The sequence below is a fragment of the Marmota flaviventris genome, chromosome 10 (assembly GCF_047511675.1).
Source record: "Marmota flaviventris isolate mMarFla1 chromosome 10, mMarFla1.hap1, whole genome shotgun sequence".
Taxonomy (NCBI): domain Eukaryota; kingdom Metazoa; phylum Chordata; class Mammalia; order Rodentia; family Sciuridae; genus Marmota; species Marmota flaviventris.
Genome location: NC_092507.1, coordinates 112,012,113 through 112,029,244, shown reverse-complemented (window position 1 = coordinate 112,029,244; position 17,132 = coordinate 112,012,113).

The following is a 17,132-nucleotide window of genomic DNA, read 5'->3' as shown; positions in this document are numbered from 1 at the left end:
AAGCTATCATTGAAAAAATTTTTATAATTTAAACTATCTCTGAAGAATGGTTTTTTCATTTTTGGAATGATATTGAAATGTAGGGATTTTTTTTTTTTTTTTTTTTTTTTAATGTCCTTCCTATTGTAGAAATAGCCTGGCCTAATGAAGTCACAATTGGGATTTGTGTTCTGATCTTGGCTCTATCAAGTTGGATAGCTTTAATCAAGTGACCTGATTTTGACAATTATTGTATTTTTATGTTGTGAGAACCAATAGTAATAAACAGCCTTCAGTTATAGAATATCAACTAGGTGAGGGATACAGTTTTTCATAGTTTATATTATGTTTAATGTTCCATTTTTACATATGGGAACTGAGGCTAAACATTTCATAAAACTTTGAGATAGTATTCATTTACTAGCCTGCTCAGGAGGGGGACTGATATGTTATTTCAGGAAGTTGATGACTGATCTGATAAGAAATTCAAGGGAAAAAGTAAAGAGGGACACCTTAAGAGACTGTTTTCAGAACTCAAGTCTATTGATTACAAATGTTTAAATCAGCAATTTTCACACTATAGTGTAATAGCTGGGAAGGCTTGTTAGAATACAAATTGTTTCCTCACTTCTATTTAAAGTTTTTCATTTTATTTCCTATCTCTTCTGCCCATTACTTCAAAGTAATAACCTAATCCCCTTAAATTGGCATCTAAGACACAAACTGGCCCCACCTGCTAATCCTTCCTCATCTTGTTTCTCCCTATTTATACTTCAGATTTTAGTTGTTCTAAACTATCCCTATTTCTGCAAATTTCATTCATTTTCTGTGTCTGAGCCTCTTATCAAAATGCCATTAATTCCCTGCCCCCCTCACTTTTTCTGTGATGAAATCCTGTTTACATTTTAATTGTCACAGTCTCTAGTTATCTTCCCTTTGTTCCCCCAGTCCCAAATGGGCCCCATATTTAGATCTGTATTCCTGTCATTATACCTGAACTAGTAATTGCTCCAGCTATATGTGGAGTTGAAAATGAATTTATAGAATTGGGCAGCCAGTTGGATGTGGGTGGCACCAGTATGTGAAAGAATGATAGTTCAGTAGTTTCAATTAACTATTAAGCAAAAGGAAACAGTTATGAAATGTAAACTATTGATACATGAATAATATTGGTAATTGAGTATTTTACAAAGGAAGTTGGAAAATAGGCTTTCTTTGGATTTTAAAAATATGGCAAATTATTCTTGTGAAGAGAATTTTCATGATCTTAAGAAATGAGAATTTTTCATTTCCGTATGTTAACATAGAATTAGCAGAACAACTAAGACCCTGAATTCCTTAACGTGAGTATGTTGAAATTGCTAAGCAAATTTTTAATTTAAGCCAGGTGTGGTGGCACATGCCTATAATCCCAGCAATATGGGAGGCTGGGATAATCACCAAGTTCACGTCCAGCCTAGGCAATTTAATGAGACACTGTCTGGAAATAAAAAATAAATGAACTGGGGATTTAGCTTAATAGTAAAGCACCCCTGGGTTCAATCCCTACTACCAAAAACAAAAAAGTACGAGGTGTTCTGTTTTAACTTGTAGTTCTATCCGCTATTCTGCAACTTTGAATAAAAATGGTTAAATTACAGCTGAACATGAGAGTTATAACACATAATTGCTAAAATATTTCCAAAAGCCTATTTTTTGATGCAGTATACAGTGTCACCTACATATATATCTTATAAATTATCTATAATGTCTATATATGTGTTTCAGCCTGTTTACATAGAAATAAAAATGCTCAGACCAATTGAAAGGAAAGTGGATGATTGAAGGCTATATATTTAAGTACCAGCTAAATTAAACATCTCCCAGCTTGTGAAGAGCTGGCACAGGCTCTATGACAAGGACCTCTGAACAAGACTTTTCAATTGATTTGTAAAGCAGTGAGAAAAACATTCATCAGACCAGTAGCAAAAGATCACTGTTATAAAATATTTACATTTTCAAGACCACAGAGCTTTAAAAGGACCAGTATATACTGAGAAAAATGAAGTTGAGATTTTGCAATAACCTTTTTGACGATGAAGCTCTCAAAAGGGACAATTGAATTTTAGCTGAAAGTGAACTATTAAGGTAGCAAACACATTTGTTAGTTTCCTCTAACAACATCTGAAGGGCCTCATTTTTGTACATTTGGCAGAAGAGAGCCTCTCGGGAGGCTAATATGTCAGTATGCTTATTTTTGTTTAAGAAAAAAACTACATTTACTGTACGTTAAAACATGTTTGAATAAAATTTTCTGAAGGAAAGAATTAAGCATGTAGAGTCTCATCTTTAAAGTTAGAATGAAGCACAAAGTTTATCTAAGTAGTAGTTGAGCAAGTTGAAATTAGAGAAGTGCTTTAGTGTTTACTCAAGCACTCCCTAAACTGTATCCTTGAAACATTATCATGCTGTATGATATCAAGGGAAGCTTTGAGGCCAGGCACAGTGGTGCATGCCTATAATTCCAGTGGCTTGAAAGGCTGAGGCAGGAAGATCACAAGTTCAAAGCCAGCTTCAGCAATTTATCAAGGCCCTAAGCAACTTAGTGAGACCCTGTCTCAAAAATTAAAAAAAAAAAAAAAAAAATTAAAAGGGCTGGGAATGTGACTGAGTGGTTAAGTGCCCCTGGGTTCAATCCCTGATATTAAAAAAAAAAAGTTTTGAGGAGTGGGGTAGGTTGAAAATATTCCATGGATTAAAAAGAAGAAAACAGTCCATGGTTAAATAAGGTTCTGAATATGCATATTTTCCCAAAGAAGTCAGGTGTCTACTGCTGACCTCAAGAAGAGGATGATTGAAGGATGCTGCAAGTTGAAGTTATATGCCAATATATCCTTTACTCATTGTCAACATGTTAGTGCAGTTGTTTTCCCTCTTGTTCTTTCCCACTTCATGTTAGTAAATTTAATTATTTTTTATGAACCATTTAAAAGTTCCAGATCTGAACCTGTGCCCTGAGAATTTCAGCACAATTCCTTATCATTCCCTCGGAATTTAACATTGAATCAGAAATATTTAATATATGGTCATTTTCCCCAATTATCTCATGTCTTCATAACTTTTTTTCTTCTTCTACCCAGGAGCCAGTCAAAAGATTCTGTATAATTAAACATACAGACCCAAGATAGGTTCATTTTTAAAACAACTAATTCTATTTTTTCTATGTTCAAGAAAATTTGGAAAAAAACAGTATATTTTCTTCCTATCTTTTTTCTGTCACTTGATATGCACTTTTGGCTAGGGGCATTCATTTTAGGACCTAAACTTAAAAAATTATTTACAGGAATGTGTGACTTTAAGAGAAAAAAGAAGAAACAACTATGGTCCAAAGACCCGTTATAATTGACAAATGTCCTAGTGATCATTTAATTAAAAACATTATTACAGAAAATTCCATGACAAATAATGCTTAACACATGTTTGGACAACATCCCAGACAAATTCCTAGGGCCACTGTGATTTAAGGAAGTGTCATAATATTTATGACTCTTGAGGCATTCCTTGTCCTTATTTGTAGCTAAAACATTGAGAAATCACTCCTGATTTCTTTAGCAAAGTCAATAGAGTCATCTAAGTTGTCTTCTGGTGGTTGGTTTTTCCTGAGAGAAAATGGAAAACACTGAGCATGAGTAATTTTACACATCTGGAATAAATATTAGGTATGACTTGCATGTGGAGGTTTTCTCTTTACTAATTGCTATCATTATAGTTTTATTAGGTTAATTATATTCATAGTCCTTAATCGTACTTAAGAATTCTAACTTAGGGAAAATTCTGTTTTTAGCAATAGCACCCAAAGAATCTTTTTTTCCCCCCTCTTGGCAGTACTGTGAATTGAACCCAGGGCCTCGCCCATGCTGGGCAAGCACTTTACCACTGAACTACATTTTTAGCAACTAAAAGATCATTTCTACATCCAAGGAACTAATAAATCTTTAACTTTCCTCCAGAAAAATTTTAGCATCTAGATAGCTTATGTTTTTTATCTCTTATTTAACTTAAGCTTATATTTTTTATCTGCTTGCTTTATGCCTTATGTAGGTGACCAGAGCCATTCTCATTTAACTTCCACCTATCTGCCAAACACAGGTAAATACCTGTTTCATCTCAGGCATTCCCTTACTAGATGTTTTCTTTACCTGTTTTATCTTAGCGATTCCCCTCCTACTTTTCATAATAGAAAGGAGCACTGTCCTAAATTAGTAAACCAACAAACAAAAGAATTTATCAGTAGGACACAGTAGTTGAGTTTATGAGATATAATAATAATAAAGCATTCAGGTGTCTCACACACAGCTAGGAACCAGGAACTGTGAAGCTGCCAGGACTCTCCTGATTGCTTTCTTAACTCTCCTGGTCTCCGCTACTTCTTTTAGTGTGTGTCTTCATCACCCCCTCTCTCTTCCCCACCCCCTTCTTCTTCCTCTGTCCTCTTCCTCCTAATACTGACATTTCTTTTCTCTGCTTCCCCAACTACTGGTGGGATACCACTGCCCACTGGAGACTGTTAAAATTCCAGCCACATTTAAAAACTGGCTTTCTTTACATCCAATAAATTCTCAGAAGAGAATATTTAGTTGACACAGTATGTTTATCTATCCTAGGCCAATAAACTGTGACAAGATATTGTTCCATATTGGACAAAGACTATTATAGAATCTTCCTTTTGAGAGGTGGCAATTATTATAGAAGGGAGAATTGTTCATTTAGCTCAGGAGTCATCACAAAACCTATCTTGACTGTGTTCTTTTTTCTGGTAATAAGCCATGTACTCAAGGAACCATTTAGTTTTCCTCCCTTACTTTCAATATGTAATCATTCCCATTCTAAATCTCTCTTAAATTTAATCTCTGAAATTCATACCCATATGAAACTATGTCAGCAGCATATTGAACCATAATTGCTTATTAAACAATTACAGTAATTAAACAATTACAGTAATGTCCTTGCCTTTAGGTTTCACTCTGCCAACAAAGTTAAAAATTCTGTTTTGGTCTGATTTCTCCCCTTCTTAAAACTCTTCAATGGCTCCCAAGTTTAGGCAGTGTCCCCTAAACTTTCCTAATCAAAAAAAAAAAAAAAAAAAAAAAAAAAATTGGGACACTGATCAAAAATATAGATTCCCAGGCTATTCTTCTAGACATTTCAAATCAGTAAATTTGTGGTAAAGCCTGATCATCTGTGTTTAAACAAGTATCCCAATCACTTCAATATTTACCAAACTCCGCTCCATATGTCTTGCCATCTCCTCTCCAACTCTACCCTGGATGTTGGGCCCATTTTTCCAATATTTGCCAAGAATACTACCTCCATTTCTGTGCATCATTTCTTGGCCTAAGAATCAGCCTATGAATCTTTGTCCCTGAGCTGAAACAAGTATTCTTTCCTTAATGTCCCTAATAAATCTAAATTTAAAATCTAAGAGCCCACTCTTAGCATTTCTTCACATAATATTTATGTGCTTCTTCCCATTGTATGTGAAATCTTCAAAAACTGTGATTGCAACTTATTTATTTCACAGCTAAAAGGATGTGTCTTATAGGAATGCTACATGATTTCTGCCAAAGAAATAGCATCTCTTTTCTCTGAACCAAATTTTGAATTTATTGAAGTATGCGGTAGTCAGGTGATGGAATCAAATGGATAGTGTTCACTGAGAGAACAGGTGAACAATGCAGTTCTGGTGGTCTACAAATTTCCCAACAATGCATCACAGAATTAGACAATCTTCACACCCAGTCATGGCTTATGCTTGAAGTGCAGAGCATTTGCTATTAGCTTATCAAAAAGGCTGAGAATACATGCTTTCTGCAGAACCAAAGAAAAGAATGTCTGACAGTTAATTTTAAGTGCTGACCTGACTGGATTAAGAGCTATGCAGATATCTAGGAAAGCATTGTTTTTGGTATGCCTGTGTGTTTCTGGAAGAGATTGGCATTTGAATTAGTGGATTTAGTGGGGGAAGATCTGCCCTTAATGTGGGGGGAAACCATTTAGTCATGTATAGACATAGGTAGAATAAAAAGTAGAGGATAGATGAATTTTCTGTCTCTCCTTGAGCTGGGACACCCTTTTTCTCCTGCTCTTGGCCTCCAGGAATTGCACCAGCAGTCTCCTTGTCCCTGGTTTCTCAGGCTTTTGGATTTGAACTGAGCCATGCTATGGGCTTCCTGCATTCTCCATTGTGGAGAACAAAAAAACCTTTTAATTGGTGCATAATAATTATACAGAATAGTGAGTTTCATGGTATCATATTCTTACAATTATGTAACATAATTTGGTTAATTTCATTCTCTATTACTTCCCCTTCTCCTACCCCCGCATCCCTTCCCTCTAGCCTACCAGTCTTCCTCTCATTTTCATGAGATCCCTTATTTTCCCCTTTTCTCCCTCTATGTTCTGAATCTGGCTTATTTTGCTTAACATAATTTAATATTCTCCAGTTCTCTCCATTTTCCTGCAAAAGACATAATTTTGTTCTTTATGGCTGAATAAAAATCCATTGTGTAGATGTACCATATTTTCTTTACCCATTATCTGTCAACGGACAATTAGGCTAGTTCTATGATTTGGCTATTGTAAATTGTGCTGCTGTAAACATAGGTGTGTGGGTATCCTTAATATATGCTGACTTAATTCTTTTGGGTAAATTCCAAGGAGTGGATAGCTGGGTCAAATGTTGGTTCCATTCCTAGTCCACTGATTCCCAAAGTGATTAATTTACATTCCCACCAACAGTGTATTAGAGTTCCTTCCCTCTGCCACATCCTTACCAGCATTTATTATTGTTTGTATTATTGATAATTGTCATTCTAAATATGGGACCCGCTACAGTGCCTCCCTCCGGAAAATGGTGAAGAAAATTGAAATCAATATGAAGTTTTCCAGCTTAGCAAGCTGCTTAAACTCTACAAGGCTTGTTTTCTGTTTTGTACTATAGGGATAATAATTGTTTTTATATTACAAAATTATTGTGAACATTAAACAAGCAAATTCACATGAAACTCCACAGAGAGATGCTTTGCTTCCCCCTCTCAATTTTTTATATTGCTTTGTTCTAATCATTCTAATTATTCTTCTCGTGTCAGGTTATAACTTAAGTCATTCAAAACTTTTCCCTTCCTTCAGTATTATCTTCTTTTTCTGACCATATGCGTTTAAGTACACAATTCATCCTGACAATTTCTAATGGAAGGAACATCTCCAATGGCAAATTTTTGGCAGGGGGAGGGACTTTCTTGCAAGTGTGGAAAATATGTCATCTACAATAAATCCAGAAACAAGTGTTAATGCTTTTTGCTCTTTGTGTCTCTATGATTATTATTATTATTTACATTAGGTTCTTAAACTGCCAAAGGATGATTAACTATAAACCATATTCTCTACTCTTTGGTGTTGTGGAGAAAATTAATACTTCTATTAGTTTTATTTCATATAAAATTATTAAATATTAAATTTAACCTCATTAATACAACCTCACTGTCAGGTCTCAATGAAGATTTTGATGGGGAATTTTGAATATTAGTAAACTTTTCTTTCCATAGAAAATGAGCACTTCATTTACTTACAGTGTATAGCTGTGTGAGTTGGTATAAGGGGATTGTTACTTGGATTAAAAAACAAAAAAACCCCCAAAACTCAGTAAAAGCCAGGCATGGTGGTGCACACCTATAATCCCAGCAATTTAGGAGGCTGAGGCAGGAGGATCATAAACTCAAGGGCAGCCTGGGCAACTTAGTAAGATCCTCAGCAACTTAGTGAGACCCTGTCTCAAAAAATAAGAGAAGAGGATGTGTCTCAGTGGTAAAGCACTCCTGGGTTCAAGCCTCAGTAAATTGGCTGATGATCAATTCACAAATTAGTTAATGTAGGTGTGGGCCTATATGGGCCAATTTTTTTTAACCTGCTTGCTTACTATGTCAAGAATAAAATCTTGTGACTTAATTCAATCCCCTGCATAGCCAGAATTTCAAGATTTAAATCTCTCCTTAATTATGCTTTTAAAGACCAGTTTCAACAAAGTCAAATAATTTTGTACATGTACTTCATGTAGGTAGACTATATTTATTGGATAAAATTCATAGTTAATTCATTGCTAATGATATTTGAGGTTCAAGACCATGACCAAAGATTAATTTCCTATTTCAAGGGAAAACAAAATCACACATTGACTGACCTTAGGGGATCTGAATTGCATCTATCTTTGACACTTTCAACTTCCAGTCACCTGAGTTCACAGGCTTTCCTTATTCTTGCATCACTCACTATATCATAAAAGTTTTGTTTGTTTTAACCAACTTGAATCCCTCTTTATGCCAACTGTGATCACTGTTAAAAACAACCCAACACACCCTGAATTCCATCAACATAGTACAAGGCAGGTTTGCTGACTACATTGAATTAGCGATTGAATTGAAAGTCCAGCCGGAGTCAGCTAGATGATATAACCCTCCTTTTTTTTTTTTTTTCAAGTTTAGGGAATTCATTATAAGTGAATTAATAGTATAATTTCTCATCCAAAGACATTGTTCATAAAAAGAGTACCAAATTTTAAAGAAAATAGCCCAGAGGGATCATGAAGATCCTGGAGATGTGTTCTGAACAAGAAACCAGGAAAACCTCACTTTAAAATCACTTTAAAACAGTTTTAAATAGCAATCACAAATTAGAAAAAAATTACAGTTCTATTCACCACATTTTAAGTTCCAGAGAAAATTCATCTTTTGCTTGGGATAATTCAGTGGGCCTTTGAGCTGTTTAAAGGTAATACTCATAGACTAGTGTGTGGAAATAGTAAGAAACCAAAATGCTCTGCATATGGAAAGATTCTGGAGGCTGGAGGTGTAGCTCAGTAGAGTGCTTGCTTAGCATGCATGAGGCCCTCAATTTGATCTCTAACATATTCTCCCTCTCTCTCATTTCTTGGATACATGAAGTGATTTCCTATTTGTGGGAAACCCAAAGACATGAACCATGAAAAGAAATTGGGAATATTTTATTTAGATAATAAAAATATGGTGATCTAAGGAGGCCTTGGTATGGTTGTGAGTTCATTTGAAAGAGTTTTCAACTTTGTGGTACCCACATGTATCTGAAACTGATCACTATCTTAGGATTAAGTCATATCCTCACCATGGCTACCAAATGGGTTTTCAGAGTCCAAACTGACTGATTAATCTTGTCATTCCCTCATTTATTTTTCTTCACTTCTCTGTTCTTCCTAGGCACTCAGAGCTTTGCTGATCGTGGCTCCTGCTGCTCAGTCTGTGTCAGCTCCTGGGGGAAGAGGAACCAGCTCTTCTTTTCTGGAATAAAGTGGTGGGTGAGAGTGGGTATGCCATTTCCAATTCCATTTTCCCATCAGGGAGAGCAGCCAATGATTTCCTACTGACTTCAAGTAAAAAATGAGCACAACTCCAAATATCTAAGATGAACATTTATTTGCATTTATGTCCCTTGGGGACAATACATCTAAAGTTAAAAAACAAAATAGACATTGAATATTGTTATTGGTTTGATTGCTCCTTTCATAGGACAAATCCTGGTTATTGAAACATTTGCTCTTTCCTGGGTTTGGATTATATTATTTTATTATATTATATCCTGTCTATAAATTACTTCTTGATTCTTATTGAGAAGGGAAGCATAACCTCAGATTAAAATTAATTTTTTCTTTATTCTAAGTTTGCTCTGATGGAAGTCTTTCCTATTGTCAACAATAATTTTTAAGAGAAAAGCAGTCACAAAGTATTTTTCTCAAGGAAGCATTCTTTTTCTATACTTTTAAATTTTTCAAAAACAAGCTATATTGGGGCTGGGGATGTGGCTCAAGCCGTAGTGCGCTCGTCTGGCATGTGTGTGGCCCAGGTTCGATCCTCAGCACCACATACCAACAAAAGATGTTGTGTCCGCCAACTAAAAAATAAATATTAAAAAATTCTCTCTCTCTCTCTCTCTCTCTCTCTCTCTCTCTCTTTATCTCTCTCTTTAAAAAAATTTAAAAAACCAAGCTATATTGTAGTTATAGTTATAAAAGCCTCAAATTATTATTTTATTTTTTGGGGGCACTGGGGATTGAACAGGGGCACTTGACCACTGAGCCACATCCCCAGCCCTATTTTGTATTTTTTTTAGAGACAGGCTGTCACTGAGTTGCTTAGCACCTTGCCATTGCTGAGGCTGGCTTTGAACTTGCGATTCTCTTGCCTCAGCCTCCTTAGCAGCTGGAATTATAGGCATTTGCCACTGTGCCCAGCTTCATATTATTATTTCTAACAGAAATAGTGCATGTGAATATACACCATGCTAGAAACCTGGCATATGCTCAGTAAATCTAAGTACTTTGTTACCGCTGATGAAAAGAGAATTTTTCTATATTCAGCAGGAAAAAAAAAAAAATCAGGCACTCCAGAGCAATAGATTTCTATGGTAAGATAGGAAAATCATCTCATAAAGAACACACACACACACACACACACACACACACACACACATACACACACAATAGTTTTATTTAACCATAAAGAATGAAATTATGTCATTTTCAGAAAAATGGATGGAACTTGAGAATATTAAGTGAAATATTCCAAACTCAGAAATTCAAAGATCAGATATTTTCTTTCAAATGTGGAAACTAGAGAGGAAAAGAAAGTTGAGGGAAATCTCATGAAAATTGAAGGGAGATCATTAGAATAGAGGATAAGTACCAGGTGGAAGCAGAAAAGGAAGGGAAAGGGAAAATACTATGGAATTATATTGGCCAAATTATATTGTTACATCGTGTGCATGTATGAATATGTAACAACAGATCTCTCCATTATGTAAAATTATAGTAAACCATATAAAAAATATGGGAAAAAACAAAAAACCTCTTCTAATGATCCAGGCAAGAAAAACCACAGAGGTCCTCAAGTCAATGGCTATTCTAAGAATCAAAACTTTTGAACATATTTATCTGTATAAATCAGTGCAACATTTATACCAGCAAACTCACTTCCCCCAAACAACTATAAAACTAGACAAAATTTTAAAAAATAATAATAATAATTTAAGAGTCCTGGCAAAAGTCCAAAGGCAAATAAATTAAGAAGTAATTATTCATGAGAAATTAGAGAATGTCTGTGCAAGCAGTGGGAGACTCTGATGTTCTTGCCAGGATTGGTTTCACCTCCCCTGCTCACTAGCTTGGTAGTGCACTACCAAGGTGGCACTGGGAAGTTTCGTTACTGAAAGGGGCTGTCTTGAGTTGAGTGGAAAGTGAGAAACTGATGTTTCAACAAATATAGCAAAAGTTTATCAGAAATAAATGGATGGAAAACCATGATTTAAAAAAACAAAAAACAAAGGCAAACTAAATATAGTCCCAGATTAAAAACAAAAAAATCTCTGAGAATTCTTTGCCAGCCATCCTGCCTCCAAAAGATTAAAAAAAAAAAAAAAAAAGGAAGTACTTCAGGCTGAAAGGAGGTGGCACAGATGGCAATGTGAATTCACAGGAAGAAATGCAGAGCACGAGAAAATATAAATACATATATCAGTAAGACTGAAAATTTTTCACCTTAATTTCTTTAGAATACTTAAGATTGCATAAAGGAATAATTCTTTTACTTTCAGTTCATAAATATAAATATTTAAGGTTTGAGGAAAAAAAATGAAACTATTTTGGAGCAAAGCTGCTATACTTTATCAAAATTATATCATTATTAACCACAAGTACATTGTGATAATACAATATATATTGTATTCATTAAAGTAGCCACAATAAAATAATGACAAAAGATTACAGTTAAAAAAAGAATGATTAATATGGTACATAAAATATGTGCTTAACATAAAAAAGCAATCAAAAAGGAATAGAAAACCAAAGGACATGAAATATATAAAATACAATTATGAAAATAACAGGAGTAAATCCAAGCATATGAATAACTACAGTAAATGTAAATGAACTAAACACTGATAAAGTTGGCAGAGACTGTCAGACTGGATAAAAGATCATATGCTGTCTATAAGAGAAATACTTCAGAATCAAGAACACAAGTAGGTTGAAACTAAGAGCAAAAGGTACTTTCTACATCTGATTAAAGTTACAAATTTTAAGATAGGAAAGTTATTCTGAATTACCCTAAGGAGCAAGACATTCTAATTAGGAGAGCTCTTAAACAACAGAACTTCCTCCAGCCAGACCCAGAGAGATGACAGAGAGACTCAAAGCACCAACAACATGAGGAGTTTGGGAGCAGATTTTTCTTAGCACTTCTAGTCAGGAAGTGACTCCCCTTCATTTCAGCTTTTGAAACTCTAAATAAAAGAATCCAGGTGAGCGCACCCAGACTTCTGACCTAGAGAAACTCTGACATAATATATCTATGTTTTTTTAAGCCACTAAGTTTGTAGTGTTTATTACGGCAGCCGTGTAAAACAGAGGCCAAAAGCTCAGGTATAAAACAATAAAAAGTTCATGCTACTATACATGATGTGAGCTTTCATGAAGAAAAAAAAATGTTTTTGAAAGGTAAAATATAACTTATTCTGTAGTATGTTATTAACTTAGCATGTATGCTTAGTTGGGTAATCAATATTTGTCATCATTATTGTCTTTTTGAGACATTACTATACAATATTGATCCAACTTGGTGCTGAGGCACTGTATTTACTATTATGAAAATTAAGTGGTTGGAGACAAGGACTCAGTAAAACTAATTAAGAGCATGTATTTGTGGTCAAATACATGTTCAAATTTGAAATGTGACACTGAATGAGACCTTGTAAAAGATATTAAACATTTCTCAGCTTTAGTTTATTGAACTACAAGATCAAAATAATATCAGTATTAACCTAACAGGTTATTATAAAGATAAAATGAGAAAATAATTATGTGAAATTTAATAACAAACATTCAATACATTAGTTATTGAGAATATGCACTAATCCTCAAGAAAAAAGAAAAATGACCCAAAAGCAATTCAGACGTTATCAGGACTGCTGTTGTCATTACAGTTCCAGTTGGACAGGGTTAGCTTCTCTTGGTTTTCCAAGGGTCGGGCCATCTTTTGAGATGTCCATCAGTGTGAGGGCTACTACAGAGAGTCTCACTGTGGATGAAACCTCCTCAAACTTTATGTGTGTTGGGGGCGTTGTCATTCTCACCCTAATGAGTCTGGATGGCAGAACATTTAATCAGAGAATTATTCTCAAGCCTTAAGATCTGATGGAATTCACCTTGCTGGGTTTTAGCTTGGGACCCACCATTCCTTCTTTTTTTCCTATTTCTTCCTACTGGAATAGAAGTGCCTATCCACCATTGTTTTTTGGAAGCATATATCTTGTGTGATATCACAAGACCCCATCTGGAGGAATTTTGCCTCAGGATGAAGTGTATCTGGAGTCTTGCCACACCTTATTTAGAAGATAGACTAGAGTTGATGCTGGAATAAGTAAAGTTTTTGAAGTTGTTGGAACATATTTATTTTGTATACAGGAAGAACATGAGCCTGGGGGACGAGGGAAAGAATGCTATAGCCTGAGTTACATGCTCTCAAAATTTATGTTGAAACCCTAGCACCCAATATGCTGGCATTTGGAGATGGGGCCTTTGGAAGATAATTAGGTTTAGAAGAAGCCATGAGAATAATAATAATATTTGTGTCCTTATAAGAAATCAGAGAGTTGACTTGATCTTTTTTTCTCTCCTACTGAAGATATAGCAAGAAGGCTCCTGTTGGTGACCCAGAACCCAACCATGCTGATACCTTTCCCAGCCTCAACTGTGAGAATACATATCTGTTGCTTAGGTCACCCAATATGTAGTTCTGTGTTACAGCAGCCTAAACAGATTAAGACAGACATGTCTATACTTACTAAACCATAATTAACTCAATGTGAAATGTATTTCTTTTGTTGACACCATTGCTTTCTAAAAGAAGTTATGATAACATAGAATCACTTATGGGGCATTTTAACTTTGTTTTTAAAAAGTTATAAATGACAACATGCACCTAAGAGATAATGAATGGTTTTCCTTAGTTATAAATAGTGAAGCATGCCAGGAGCCATCTGTGAACTGTGTGAGAACCAAATCAACATGGAAGCCATTGAGTAGGAAAGTCTGGTACTGGGAACTCCCAGCAGCAATCCTGCTGGTTTGAGACAGCCTGATACATGTGACTTTCTACCCAGCTCTGCCACAAGTTCAGAGATAGGGTAACCTGCTGGAGCCACACAACAACAAAGCCAGTCAGAGACGTGTGTGGCTTGCCAAGATGCCAGTCAACCTGTTGATTACAAGACTGTCACATCAAGAAGCAAGACTCCTTCCACTGGAACTTTATCCCTGCCTTTAAATTAAAAACCAGAGCTATTTTTTAGTTGTTCAGTTCCAGCTCCCATGTGGCCTGGAGGACCGATCAGGTCCACTCCATCTCCTGATTTTCAAGCTCTGACTCTTATCCTTTACTAATTATTTCAGATTTTCTTTTTTTCAGGTGGCTTATACCTTATGAGCAGGAAACTACCTTGAAGGGGGGGTGCTTGCCACCCCACAATAGATGCACAGTAGTGCATAGCTGTAATCTCAGTGACTTCAGAGACTGAAGTAGGAGGACCCCAAGTTTGAGGCCAACCTGGGCAACTTAGTAAGACCAGCTTAAGAATAAGAAAGTAGCTGGGGAGATAGCTCAGTGGCAAAGCATACCTGTGTTCAATCCCTAATACTGCAAACAATAGCAACAAACCAACTAAATAAAAAAAAAAGATTTCCATACTTTTTCTTGTAGTGCTGGGGATCAAATCTAGGGCATCTCACATTCTAAACAAGTATTTATCAAATATAGGGCCTCTCACATTCTAAGCAAGCAATGAACTACATCCCAAGCATAAGTTTTGTATGCATCACTTAATCCAATTTTTAAATAAATTTATCCAAAATGTGCTTTCCTGTGCTTAACAAATGACAAGTCAATATAATTAATAAAGAATATTTGAAAATCTTCCAATCTTATAATAGAAAATCATGCTTAGGACAAAGTTCAATGATAATTGACTAGATCAATAGATTGGAGAATGAAAATATGATTGGCTAATTATTAGAAAATTATCTTAACTTTGTAATCAGAAATTGTTTAAGCACATAATAGAAAATATTTCTCATTGTTGATATAATATATAAAATCCTAAAAATAATCCAAACCGGGCTGGGGTTGTGGCTCAATGGTTGAATGCTCGCCTAGCATGCATGAGGCACTGGGTTCGATCCTCAGCACCACATAAAAATAAAACAAAGATATTGTGTCCACCTAAAACTAAAATAAATAAATAAATAAAAACTATCTATAATTGAATGCTATACCAAAGAGTCATAAACAGTCATTTGGAAAGCTCCATTTGCATTTCACATTTTTTAGTTACTTTTTATCAAATCATAACTTCTAAATTGTGGTTTAAAGCTCTGTTTCTTTTTATGACCAATGATAAATAATAATTTTAAACAAACGATTTAAACAAAAATGACCACCTACAAATAAAATATCACAACTTTTTAGTAGTTACAATAGAGCCTAATAAAATATAGCACTAATAGAATAGCATTCAGTGACAAATAAAGTAAAGGACACATCAATACTTACAAAAACATGAAGAAATTATCAGTAGAATTCCATTATGATGTAACTTAATGAGGGATTCTGGTGATAAGAAAATATTTCTGTATTGATAAGAAAATATTTCTGTATTAGGGTTCTCTAGAGGAACAGAATCAACAGGAAGCATGATTATAAAAAGGGGATTTATTAGGTTAGCTTTTGTGACTAGAAGCTGGATAGTTCAGGCTGGAGAGCTGGAAGAACCAGTAGCTGGGCAGTCCATGAGGCTGAAGCTCCAGAACAAAAGGGATCAATAGTGCTACCCTAGTCTGAGACTGAAGACTTCTGGAAACTCCCTGCAGGATCACTGGCAGTGACCTCTTTAGAAGAGTGAAGAAGTAAGAGTTTGATATCCTCATATGATCACAGCAACAATCAAGAATCTGTTCAAAAACAATGCAAGTTGCATCTGCTGCTGCTTCCTTGTTCTTCTTTTATTCCATCCAAGCCATCAGCCTATTGGATGGTGCTGCCCATGCTTAGGGAGGGTCTCCACTTCAGTTGGCTATCCCACATGACAATCATTCCTAGACACACTCTCACTGTCATACCCAGAAGCCTCTTAATCATGGGCATATCTTAATCCAAAATTGACAAATCAAATTAACCATTACAATTTTTATTTTATTTTTTTTATTTTTAATTTATGCACACTAATTATACAGCATAATGGGTTTCATGGTGTCATATTTGTACATCAATACAACACCGGCAGGAAGATTGCAAGTTCAAAGCCAGCCTCAGCAATTTAGCAAGGCCCTAAGCAACTCAATGAGACTCTGTCTTTAAATAAAATACAAAAAAGGGCTGAGGATGTGGCTCAGTGGTTGAGCAACCCTGGGTTCAATTCCTAGTACAAAATGTGTGTGTGTGTGTGTGTGTGTGTGTGTATCACAATTTTATATATATATCACAACATGTCTTAATCTTAATTGATCAAATATATCACAATTTGATCAATTTCATTCCCTAATACCTCCATTTACCCTCTTTTCCTTTACCTCTCATCCTTTTCCTCTAAACTAATAGTCTACCTTTTACATTTGTTACCACTGTTGACTGGTGACGAGTCCTTGCTTCCCCAATGTTGAAGTATAACACCAGAGAAGCATGCCAAGGCAAGGTCAGAGTGGAAAGCAGAAGTTTATTAAAGGACAGCAGAAAAGACTTCTCTCGGAGGAAGAAGGGGACCCAAGAGGTGGAATCCGTGGAAGTGTGGTTGTTTCCCCTTTTTATAGTTCTTTCAGTGATGGAATGTAGGTGAGAAGGCCCAAAGGGTGGGGCACAGGTGGGCTACTGAGAGCCATAGCCAAGTAGGAATGAGGCATGGCATTTTTGGTTGAAATGTGACCCCAGCAAGCCATTGAGATGATAATTATTATGTTAAGATGTGCATTCAATTGGAGATTAGACCCCTGCTGTCTGCCTAGGCCTGCTACTTTGGAGCTCTCATGGGACTCCTGGAGAGTTCCCATT